This window comes from Telmatherina bonti (assembly GCF_933228915.1).
Source record: "Telmatherina bonti genome assembly, chromosome: 5".
Taxonomy (NCBI): domain Eukaryota; kingdom Metazoa; phylum Chordata; class Actinopteri; order Atheriniformes; family Telmatherinidae; genus Telmatherina; species Telmatherina bonti.
Window position 1 is genome coordinate 15,496,843 of NC_136623.1, and position 12,479 is coordinate 15,509,321.

Genomic DNA, 12,479 nt, shown 5'->3' on the forward strand with positions numbered 1-12,479 from the left:
AGCTCATGATAAGCATGTCAAAGAGCAAGTACTGGATAAAGGCGATCGTGTACTGCTTAGAAACTTTGGAATGACTGGCAAGCACAAGCTGAAATGTAAATGGCGGTCAGTACCGTACATTATCATAGAAAAACTACCCCACCTCCCAGTCTACAAGATTAAGCCAGAAACAGGAATGGGTGCTGAAAAAACGGTCCATCGGAATCATTTGTTACCTATTGGCTACATGGTGCGGCTACCTGTAGAGAGTGGTGAGAATGAGATACCTCCAAGACCAGTCACCAGAGCATCCAGACCTAAGCCAAAAGAACCAACACCGACAATAGATAATGACTCTGACATTTTTTCAGAATCAGATTATGAAGTAGTACACCTATCAAGACAACCAGACATGGACTGGGACGGACCACTGACACACCTGGAGTGGTCAAACAGGCAGGCAGAGCCCAAGGCTAGTGAAGCCGACCAGTTGAGACAAGTTTCAAGTCTGGTTGAGGAAAAATCAGATATGACTGACAATACTGAACACCCTCCTCAAGCTGACCCAAAAACTGATGGTCAAGAAGGGGGAGTAGGCAATATGACTCAACCCCAATTGACTGAAGTAGAGAGTTCAGTTGAACGTCTCAGACGAGTGACCCGACCCGTAGTTCGGCTGAGCTATGATGAGCTTGGCAAACCCTCTGAGCACCCAGTGACAGTTCTCAGCCATGGAGTGCTGGTGGGAAGTGGGACTTACCGAGATCACAGACGTAATACTTGTCAGACTTTTTGGTGTCATCCCTTGGCCTTATGCGCCACTTGTTCGAACTTAAACCCTTCCTTTACTCACCAAGCTAGTAAGGTGTCAAAGTGTTATTTTGATGAGGACATCAAAACCCTTTTAGAAGGGGGAGGGTGTAGCCCTGTAGTAATTAGGGGGCTAAAGTAAAACCTATTTGAGTTTATTTAGTCACGATAGCATCATAAAGTAAAAGTTTATTTACTTTTTATTGCTTTATTTGTAAAAAGACACAAATGCATTTGTTATAAATGTCTTTCACTGTTATTTTATTCAGACATGAAGGGTTAAGAATATTATTTCATTAAAATAATAATTTTTAAATTGTATTTAGTCTGGCGACACTTCCAGGTTGTTTTCCACATCCGTCATTCTATTGGTTTGGAGATGTAGTCGCTCACCTTTGTGCCTTTTGATTGGTAATCAAAGTGAGGGGGAGGGACTAACGAGGGGAGAGCGAAGGGTGAGGGTGGAGGAGAGAGAGGGACTGGGGAAAAGAGACGTGGATGAAGAAGAAAGTTTGCCGCGTGGAGTTTAACACGATACAAAGAGCCTTCTTGCTCAAAGTGTGCGAGAGGGAGAAAAAGGGCTGGAGCTCGTACGTTTTACGAGTGGGAAGACGTGGATTCAGACTCGAAGCAGCGCGAGGACATTCGGGAAAGGAGTATCAAGGAGGAAAAAAGGCGCGCGAGAAGGCAGTTAATGGCGGACAACGCAACCCGCCTGACGTCGCACAGATTCGCCATTCCACGGTCGGACATTTCAACGCACTCAATGTTTTGCAAGGAATATTTCAACGCACTCAATGTTTTGCAAGGAATATTTCAACGCACTCAATGTTTTGCAAGACTTACAGGCCTGCAACGTGTTTTTTCCTGAGACTTCGGATCCGTGAGTTCAGTACCTGCGCGCTTGTGTGTGTGTGTGTGTGTGTGTGTGTGTGTGGGCCCACGACCGACGGTTAAATTGGTTTGATGTGGTTTAACGTTGGTTTATATTTGTATGTGTAAGACTGTGGATACTGATGGTATTTATGCAGGTACACAGAAATAAGAAACCATTGAGTTAAAGACACTTTATTGTGCAGATTGTAGGCTTTAAACCAGCTCAAATATTTTGTTTATTTGCTTTATTTTATGGTTAAATTTTTATGTTTACCAGCTCGGCCTACTGTTCCTGTTGACAAAATTGGGTTCTTGTTCAATAAAGGCCAGGCAGTTTGTTCAGCTTTAAATCATCTCCGGGTCATATCTGTGCGAGAAACATTTTATTATAACCTTAGTTTACTTTTAAGTTTGGAATAATCCACTTTCAGGTGCACCTTCTTGGTATCCACCTTTTATTTAAAACGAACCCAAGCACCCACTACTCCCATAGGCAAGAGAGACTGAACGGGTGCTACAGTATGTTAAAACCTTGCAGAACTTACAATAGTCATGGTTTTCCATCATTATTTATTACAATGATGCGACTCCAGCAAGATTCACAACACATCAACATCTCAGACAGCTTTTCTCAAGTCTCATCTTGTTCAACTTTACTGAAATTAAGTCTTAGGCATCTCTACGTATTTGTTTTACTAGCCTGAGCATGGTATTCAGCTCCATATATGACACTCATTGTTGGCTGGTAAAGGCTGACAGCCAACACAGAGGGCCATTCCCTGCACATGCCTGCACACACATAATAGCCATTTCACAGCTCGTCTGGGGGTAATGGAGCCTGGCTGGGCCAACCGAGATGGATCACCCCAGATGGAAATTAAACATGTGATCTTGCAGAACTGCCATAGCCCAAAGAGCCTTTGAGAAGTCCCGGCCCCCAAAGTTACACACCAAAATCTCCATCTTTCTCTTAAATACTGGGTGGAAGATAGATTTGGGCATGACAACCCTGGGATTTGTCAAATAGTTTAAATTTGGGAGATATATAAGTTAAGGTTTATATGATTCTATATCCAAATCTAACCATATGTGCAAAATTAAGTTGAATTGGATCTGAGACTATCAATTTAATTACCCAGCTTTGGCCAAAAAATATCTGAATCACCTTCACAACCCACCCTTCCCTTTTAAACTCAACTCAACCAAAACACAACATGACTGTGCTGGTATTTCGACTGGACATTTGAGGCGAGCAGCAGCCGACATTATAAATGGTGTGTGGTGGATAATGTCAATACTTTGTGATTGGACTGAGCTTGCTGAGTCGCTAAAGGTCAGAAAGGAGCACGTTGCTGATTGTTTTCCAAAGACGGCCCATTGAAGTTTATCTGATAGGGGTCATTTAGTTTAAGACGCGCTCAGAGGCTAGGTTATCTGTCTGTGTCATTCTGCCCCTTTTCAAAGTGCTGTTTATTTGAAGATCAGAATTTTTTTTTGAGGCATTTCCCTAATATTAACATCTAACTTGTAAAAGTTTTGTTACTTATTCAGTGCAATCTATTGTCACAGTTTAAAAGAGTCATTGTCTTTCTGTTGTCATTACACAATGAACTGGTATCATATATTTTGTAGTTAAAAACATAGTAAAATTTTATCAGTTGCATACCATAATTGGCCGCGGTAAGTGGTTTCCCTTTTGTGAACACTACGGAGTGAACACATGTTAATAATATGTTGTTCAGAGAAACAGCAGGTTAGGTTCATGTTGCCAGACAAATTAGGGTCAGGAGAGCACGACAGCTGAAGAGGAAACCTCACACTGGCTATGTTCCCACTACAGGTGCTCAATTCAAATTTTTTGCTGAGATCCAAATTCTTTCATGTGGTTTATATTATAATTTACATGCGAAAGCCATCAAACTCTACTATTAACAATCAATGACCCTGAATTGACCCTTGTGCACGGAGGACAAGATATCACACACAGCAGCTGTGTTTCACAAGATATATATGGGTGCTAACCAATGTTATCAATTTTGAAGTTATTGTGCAATCAGAGCTGGCAAAACTGTGCTATGATGTTTTCCATTCAGTTTGTTGTGTCCTGCCTCCTCTGGCACACAATTGAGACATCTGTCTCACTTTAGTTATGTAAAAGTTGGATGAAATGCAACATGACCATTCAGACTGATGTTTTGGAAAACATTGCATACGTATACAATTGCAATGGGTTTCACATGAACAGATTTGTGCTCATCAAACTGACATAAAATATCTGCTATGGTTCATATTTGCCAGATTTGGGCCATTTTTGCCACTTTTATAAGAATGATCATAGCGTTGGTGTGAATACATGCAAAAACAACTCAGTGAGAATAAAATGTTTAAAATAAAAATGCATAACACATATACTGAAAACAAGAGTGAACAAAAATGCACATCTATTTTTTTTTTTTTTTTATACCATAAGGGCATTGTTAGATTCTGGCATACCTAAAAATGCCACTATCTATTAGTCCACCAAGTACATGAAAAGAAACAAAGAACCCCCATCCCAGTAAATTAAATTGTCCAATTAGATTTGGTCAATCTCTTCATTTGTTGCCATGGAAAACATCTATCTTTGCTTCCACATCTCATATCGTCTTACAACCTTTAAGGATGCTTTAATCTAAGCTGTCTTAATGTTCATTAAAAAAAGCATTCAAACACGTGTGCATATTATCATCTGCTAGCGAAGGCTTTTAGGTTCAATTTCACTGACGAAGTCCCTTTTGTGGTATAGCTGGGAGAAGGGATCTAAAAACACAAGATGCAAATGTGGGTGTTTGCCCTCCTCTCTACCCACATCATCTGGGGGGGATGATGTGTATGTATTTGTGCAAGTTGCGTAAATTTGTGCTCACGACACCCCTCGCCTCAGTACCTCTTCAAAGGCACTGAGTGGTGTCCTTTGTGGCCCCCTCTCCCTCCCCTTTCACTCTCCCTCCTTTTGTCTTATCGTTTCATATTTAATGGCATTGGCTCAAAAACACAGCAAGGATAGGTACCTGAGGCTGAGGGTGAAGGCCCACTGATGCCTGGGTGAAGTGTCTCCTCAACCTCTGTCTCCTTCCTGTGTCTCTCCCCCCCCCCCCCCCCGATCGTTTCAAGAGAATAAATGAGCAGCAGATCAAAGGGAGCCGCAATGACATCCACCTATTCTGTTGGGACAGGATGGTCGTTGAGAAGCTCCTTTCTCTGTATTTGTAGACACGCTTTCCTGCTTTTAAACAGGTGTCTTGACTGATAATTGATATAAATCCAGAGTGTCAGGGAGCTGGAACAAATACCCAGTGCAAATCTTCTGTTTTGCTTTCACCCTTGGTCTTCTTCACTCTACACGGCATTCAGTTCAATCTCTCGCTATCATGCATTTTGTCTTGTTAAAAGCTTTTTATTTATTTATTTATTTATTTTTTTTGTTTGCTGAGGCCAATTTATTTTGGAGTTGGGAGGATCTTAGCTATCCTCACAAGAAAAAAAAAAAAGTCTTTCCTCGTCTCCCTGCTCTATCCTCAATCTGTTTTTCTTGCTTTTTCTTTTTTTTTTACTACAGTGAAGTGATGAGAGCTCATTGATGTCTGTCAAACTATCTGACTGATTTTATAGCTGGCTTTCAATCACCTGCCTTGTAAAGAACAGGAACACATGTTCCTTATTGATTGTCAATCAATGATCAATTAAGCAAGCCATTTGTCCAATTAGAGCCAAGGGTCCATCCAGACGTGGCTTATTTAGCTGTTTGATTGGAAAGGAGCGGAGGGAATGGATATGCTTGCATAATTGATCAGTACCAAGTCTTTAAACACTTATCTAAGTCAGACAGTGAGGCCATTAGGTTACTGTGAAGGAAATTTGTTGCCTATAACAAACTACTCAGGAATCAGATGTGTTTTTATGGGTCTAAGTGTAAATCATTGTGCTTGACATGATGAGCCTTTTTTCCCCTCCTGTGTAAGTGCAAAACATTCGGCCTGCGATGGTCTCTACGAAACCCTACGCAATGGGTCCTGAGTGGGAGTTCAGAAATGTAGCCATCACTGTTTTCATCAGTTTATCACGGTGGTTCTAGTGTCACACTGATGCACACAACAACTCAAAAAAATGGAAAGATGCATCTAAAGAAAAAATTATGTCTTCACTTTGGTGGCATAAAATAGCACACTTTGCACAAAAAACCATCCATCTCCAGCCGGAGGCAGGTGATGCGGGCTTATTTAGATAGATAAATAAAAACAGAGAGAAAAATGAAAAAGAACTATATGCTGGGAAAAAAAACTGACATTACTGTATAAATAAAAGTTCTTTGAATTTTATATCTACTGCATTTTTTCTGAAGAATATTTATGACATCAATTGATACACAGCAGAATTCACACCATCATTTATTTCAAGAATAACCGATGAAATACTACCTTAAATAATACACTGTTTGAAACCCAATAAATTACCTGATGAGTCAATATAATCTGTCTTATTCTGCAGATAAAACCTGATGCCAAGTCACTGAATCAGTCCTATTGAATGGAATTATTTTGCAGCAGCCAAAGACCATCTGCATATGATTTATTACAGTTTGAACACAGCGGATGGTCATACTTATCTGCACTGCACTTCAGCACAGTGCTTCTCAAATCAGAGGCTGTATATTATATTTATTAACACATGTCCTGCTGTTTTCAGATGCCTTCATGTGTTTCCATCAGTATATTTCCATACAGTATAAAGCAGCTGTGGATGACAGATTTGTTACAAAAACTGCAATACTAAAGTTCCAAATTCATTTATTCAAACTGTTTCAAACATTGCCCTGTTTGTTGTTTGTTGATTTGGCAGAAAACAGCTTCAGAAACAGATGCCATTTTTTACTTTAAAGTTATTTTTCACCTAAATACTAACTTGTTCCTATTTCTTGTGAACTTTTGACCCGTGCACTATAAAGTTGTCATGAAGCAAGGCAAAACAAATGGTAGGAGAGTTGCCTGTATTGGTTGTTGCACAGTGATGGAAATGAAGAAATCTACATTTGCCAGGATTTTGATTTTAATCCACGTGGCACTCCTTGTTTTAAAGCGCTTTTGTGTGATAGATACAACAATCCTGACAAAAACATCAACAAAACACTTGATAAAAGATACCAAATGGATGCATGTTTATATTGACAGCAACGAAGTCCAGGAAAAGATTTGTTGTCTTTACAGTTGAGCACATCGGACTTTATATTTGTTTTACGACAGTAAAATTAATATTCATACCACCTTTTGGTAGTTTAGTTTAACATTACCAAGCTAGAAGACTTAACTTTATCCTCCTGAGTCTCATGGTTCTGAGTTTTAAAGTTGTGTGTCATTGGTGTAATTTGAGGAAAACTCCGGTTAATAAAATTCAGAGAGAAAGTAAAACTTAATCACATAAAGAAAGTTTGCATTTCAAGGGTATCCAGGTGTTCTTAAATAAATGGGCCAAGAATTCCTGACAGATTCTTCTAGACTCACTCATTTCCTTCCTGTGGTAGTTGTTTCTCCTCCTTCAACTCTTGCTACCAAGGTGGCGCTGTCTTATCATCTTCACCCAGCACGTCAAACTACAAATTCACTGGCACTTCTTCCTCCTCCTCCTTCTTCTTCTCACACTGACACATTGTTTATTTGGGTCAAATAGCCAGCTATCTCAGGGAAAAAGGACAAGGAGGCGTCTTCCAGCCCTGCCATCCTCTTACCCAAATCCTCACCCACCATCTTTTTCTTTTGCAGTTTTTTTTTTTTTTTTTTCATCCTCAGCCCATCTATTTTGGTTTTCAGCCATTTAACCAGTCAGCAACAATCAGAGCTGACAGAGTGACGGGAAACAAGCAAGGCGGGGTCAGTGGAGGGGTGACCTCAGAGGGTCGGGGGATAAGGATTGAAGGGGGCACCCAGGCAAAAAAAAAAAAAAAAAAACCCGCCATCCCATCGCAGTGTCCCGCCTGGCTCTTTGTTGCAGTTGTCCAGTGAGAAAATGGGGACACTCTCTGTCCCCACCTTTCTCCAACAGCTTCTCCCTCTCCTTTCCATCCTCAGTGCCGTTTCATTCGCTCCTCTTAGACACATTTCTTTGTGTTATCATTCACAGGGAGAACAGAAGGGTACCGAGTGATAAGGTGACTGACTTTTCCTCCCATTTTTTCTTCTCCCCTTTCTTTCCAATGATGTCTTTGACTGCATGGCACTTCTGGTTACTGATTGACAGGAGGCGTGGAGGTGCATGTGTGCTTGTGTGTGTTCTGGGGGTTGCAAAGTGACTGAGTATCTTTGTGCATGTCTGTCTGGACATTTTTGGATAGGGTGGGGTGGGGGGGGTTGGAGGGTTGATGGAAGGATAGGAGAGCTGAGGGGATGAAGTGTGAGGGAGAAGAGAAAGAAGGGGGGGGGGGGGGGGGGGGGGTCATCCACTCTTTCTCCCACCCAATTTGTGGACAGTTTGGAGGTTTTACACTTAGCTGCCCCTGCGTTTGTTTGTCTGCACACCTCGAACAGATTCCCACGTGAAAGTGCGCTCTTACTGTCGTCATGTACTCATCTGACCGTTAGGCATCCCATCAGTCAGAACCAGAGCCGAGATGGAGATATACAGACACTGACAGCTAGGGCCAGGTCTGCAGACACAGGCCGCACCTCAAAGGGTCTCCCTCTGGTTCCCATGCAGCTAGTCCACTCACTGACCCCATGAGTTTTGTTTACTTGCATGTGAAAGTCCAATTACACCACTTTATTTTATTTAATGTGGAGACTATTTCACGTAAATGTAAAAAACCTCTCCAAATTTCTTACAACATCTACACATTTTGGTTTCTTTTACTTTATATGTATGTATATCTATCTATATCTGTATGTGTGTGTGTGTGTGTGTGTGTGTGTGTGTGTGTGTGTGTGTGTGTGTGTGTGTGTGTGTGTGTATATATATATATATATATATATATATATATATATATATATATATGGATGGATGGAGATATATAGATATATATATCTATCAGTGTCAAATTTAGTATGACATCATGCTTTTGTTCTATTAATGTCTGGCAATTTGTTAAATAAATGACCATTTTTGTGTGCATATCATTGCTTTATCTACTGGAAAATGTCAAACTCAGTTGACTTCATTCTCTCTAAATATCAAACTAATATACTGATACGCATAATTAGAGGTCACAGGCTGGCAATTAAAACAGTATCCCTTGTTCTCACCAGGCTCATCACAAATGTATGATAATTTAATAATTTTGCACTGGTGTCATATATGGATGATTGATTAGAGAAGGGAAGAAAGGGGTAGAGAGATGGGTGGAGGCGAAGCAAAAGGAGGCAAGAGTGGGAGAGAAATGAAGGGGGAGTCGGGGATAAATTAGTGACAGGATGGAAGGGGAATGGGTGAGAAGAAAGGCGAAATGTGTTGGGGGGTTGAGGGGTAGTGATGGGGGACCACATTCCTGGTGATTCAGCTCCATGCACCAATGTGAAGGAGGGACGATGAGCGGAAGGACAGAGGGTGGGATGCATGCAGGGGACAGAAGGAGGGGTGACAGGGCTTCCCTCTAGCAAGTGCAGCGACAGGGACAGATGGCGTCTCTCGGTGGACAGAGTGAGTCCCAGTTTTCACCTGCGGCCCCATGGGAAAAATCCGCCTTCCTCACACATGCAGCCATACAAGAGACCCTGGAATGCTCATGCAACACCACAGCAAGATGAAGGATGGACTCTGAAGAGGAGGGGGGTGGAGGGAAGGAAAGAAGGAGGGAGGGAAGAAGCAGAGAAGCGGGTCAAGGTAACAGTGATTTAGGATTGTCTTGGAAAACTTAAAGAAAGGAAACACACAGAGTTAGAAAAAGCATGGAGGATTAGAAGATTGCGAAAAGAAATTGAGAGAAGCTGTAAAAAAGAGGCAGGGAAAAAAAATCAATAAGTGCAATGTTTGAAGAAAGGAAAGCAGCGGGGAAGGCTTCACCCTGTAAAAACTATTTGACAGATACTTTCCGTCAGCCAGTTCAACACCCAGGCAGATGCCACTCGTTCTCTTTCCCTTTCCTTCCCTCCAATATCTTCGCCTCCTTTCTCCCAGCCTTGTTTTCTTTCCTTCTCTAACCCCATCTCTCTCTGTCTCCCACTCCCTGACTGTTGGGTGATACAGATGGTGCTTTTGAGTACTGTGAATGGGGTCAGGCCGGGTCGGTAGGGGAGGGGGCGTAAAAGAGGACCAGACAATAATGTAACGATTCGGCTGGACCCCCCCTTTTGGACCAGCAGGACTGTGGAGGAGAGTGAAAGTAAACAATAGTCCACTGCTGAGGGGGGGTCAGTGGGAGGAGAAAAGGGAAGGGGTGGTGGGTGGAGGGGTTTAGTCTCCCATGGTTTTGATGCAGACCGCAGTTGGAAGGCGGCAAAAAAATTTGTGAATTTCTGTGTAAGCGTGCATGCTGGCTGAGTAGAGGGATGCGGAGGTCGCAAGGTAGTGGTACTCCTATCATGGCATGTGGTCTGCATTTGCAAGTCTGTTTGGACATTGGCTACATATATTATTGCATTTGTTTATTCGTCGTTTATGTAAATATATATATATATATATATATATATATATATATATATATATATATATATATATATATATATATATATATATATATATAATATAAATACACAATGTATAATAATGTGTGTGCTTTTGGCAACTTTGTCAGAACTTTTTTAGCATTTTTAGCTGTTTTGAGATTTAAGTGTATGCGTGTCATTTGCAGTGCATCTAGTATACAATTTAACATCCAGCAAATTGTGTCACCTCTGAAAATCCCAGTGGCAATGCAATCCCAATGACACATAAGATATTGCAATAATGCGATATGTAATCATATCATTATAGCCAGATATTAAATCTCTACTGAATATAATATATTTTGGAATGAATTAAGCAGAACAGGTTGATCTAAAGCAACAAAGCTGCTAATACAGCGACAGTCAAGATTTGAGATTATTTAAATCCCATCTGTTACTTTTGTCCAATTTTGAAAAACATGTTACACGTTATTATTGAAGTTTTCTGAGGATGCAGGTTGAACTTTCCCAGATAAATGTGGGCAAACGCATAACATTTTCAGCAAAGGTTAAAAAGAATAGTGACATAAAAATAAACTATAAGAGCAGATATGCCTAATAGCTTTACTTTTGCAGTGTTTTTAGCTTGCTGTTCTTGTCGTATGAACTCTCAGCAGACATCACTTCCACTGCATAGTTCTTTTATATCAGTGTGGCTATTCATATCACTTTCGGGGAAGGAATCTTATCACGAATGGCCATTATTCCAATTAATTTTCAGTTTATTTCTCAACTGATAGATCACTAAACATTATATCGGAAATGGGGGGAATTGCAATGTGATGAAATATCTGGGAAGACGAAACTCCACTTTCATTTTGAGACTCTGAACCATCAAAGTTGTAATAAAATATGCAAACAAGTATGTTGCATGACAAATTATAATATTTCACTGATTGTATGATTCCACACCTCCAAATTGATTGTTTCCTGATAATAGTTTTGTATTTAAGTTTAGGATAACTGGAAAAAACTTGCTTGTGTTCCAGGTTTCAAGCTGAGCTGAAAGGTCTTATTTAAAATCGATGCATTCACTTGTCAATACTTGTTTTGTTCATCAGTCTCACATTATTGTTCTGTGGGATATAGTGGGCTGTGTAGATCGCCATCTGTGCTCTGGTAGCATGTGCTGGAGCACAAATGAAGGGGATGGTGGAGTGTGTCAGTTGACACATGGCTAAGCAGGCCTAAAGATGTCTCATTGATCTAATTGACTGGAGAAGCAGGAATCAATGACAGTGATCAGCATTCCCCTGAAGTCCAATAATTTGCAGAATGACTTCACTTCTCCACCTTACCAGATGGTGGATTTTTTTTCAAGCTTTACCGACCTTTTTGTGACCAGTTGGGGATGGATTTTGCACTTTCATAGCATTATATGTTCTATAAATTTATTTGTTGAGAGAGATGTGATAGCTCAAAAACTCTGTCTACTCTACCCATGCCTCTGATGGTAAACAAATGATAGATTTTGTCAACCTCATGGGAGTTAACTTTTGTTTAGTTAAATCTGGACATCTGCAAAGAGAAGATTTGAGGATCTCTGACAGAGAATGATTCAGGGGGATCCAGCTCTAATCGTGAACTCTGCAGGTTCCAGAGCATACAGCTCTAATAACTCCGGTGTTGGGCCATAATTAACAAACTGGTGTTTATTTATGGTGAATGTTTGTCACTTTCCTGCTGATCGGTGTAAGTGGTGTGGTTCATGTTCAGTTAAATGAGTTTACCGTCCAGTAATATTATAGAAATGTGTTTATATGGCTAAATGTCACTTATAAAAACTCCAGCACATGTTAATGTGTCATTTTGTAAACCCAAACATAATTATAACTTATCAGCACTCTTGGTTTTTCATTGTTTTTTTTATTGTGTTTACTGTTGGGTTTTTTTTTATTGTTGTGTTTTATTGTTGTTGTTTTTATTGTTGGTGCACCTAAATTTTCAAATTTTTTTATTCTGTATTGTGAGATATTTTCCTTATTTCATCTGAGAGGCTACAATAATGTTTATGCTTTAATCATGGCTAGTTGACATGAGTGGATTGATAAGACTTGAGTCTTTTATTGTTAGAAAATTTCAACAATTATTTGCAGATCATCTCTTTAATCAGTTCTCATCTTCAACATTTCATCCTTGATCAGTTTT